Below are 681 nucleotides of genomic sequence, written 5' to 3'. Positions count from 1 at the left end.
AGAAGCTGCCTCTTTAGTACTGTTGGATGCATTTTGCCATCCATTCAGACTTTGAGAGATCATGTTAACTTGCTGAGTCAACACTTTGTTCTGAGCCAATATGGCATTCAGAGCATCAATTTCAAGAACTCCCTTCCTCTGAGGCGTCCCATTATTCACAGAATTCCTCTCAGAAGTGTACATGAATTGGTTATTTGCAACCATGTCAATGAGTTCTTGAGCTTCTGCAGGTGTTTTCTTTAGGTGGATGAATCCACCTGCAGAATGGTCCAATGACATTTTCGAAAACTCAGATAGACCATAATAGAATATATCTAATATGGTCCATTCTGAAAACATGTCAGATGGACACCTTTTGTTCAACTGCTTGTATCTTTCCCAAGCTTCATAGAGGGATTCACCATCTTTTTGTTTGAAGGTTTGAACATCCACTCTAAGCTTGCTCAGCTTTTGAGGAGGAAAGAATTTATCCAAGAAGGCCGTGACCAGCTTATCCCAGGAGTCCAGGCTATCCTTAGGTTGTGAATCCAACCATATTCTAGCTCTGTCTCTTACAGCAAAAGGGAAAAGCATGAGCCTGTAGACTTCAGGATCAACTCCATTCGTCTTAACAGTCTCACAAATCTGCAAGAACTCAGTTAAAAACTGGTAAGGATCTTCAGATGGAAGTCCATAAAACTT

The 681-nt window shown here is 40.8% G+C and overlaps 1 non-coding gene across 1 annotated transcript; it reads left to right on the top strand.

Annotated features, from left to right (window-relative positions):
• Window positions 1-337: 337 nt before the first annotated feature.
• LOC130958799 (small nucleolar RNA R71) lies at window positions 338-441 on the top strand. The gene has a single exon (XR_009077904.1). It is a non-coding gene; the product is annotated as a small nucleolar RNA R71 (small nucleolar RNA).
• Window positions 442-681: the final 240 nt, after the last annotated feature.

This window comes from Arachis stenosperma, chromosome 10 (genome assembly GCF_014773155.1).
Source record: "Arachis stenosperma cultivar V10309 chromosome 10, arast.V10309.gnm1.PFL2, whole genome shotgun sequence".
Classification (NCBI taxonomy): domain Eukaryota; kingdom Viridiplantae; phylum Streptophyta; class Magnoliopsida; order Fabales; family Fabaceae; genus Arachis; species Arachis stenosperma.
The sequence above is the reverse complement of the archived record's forward strand: the minus strand, read 5'-3'. Positions and strand labels throughout refer to the sequence as shown.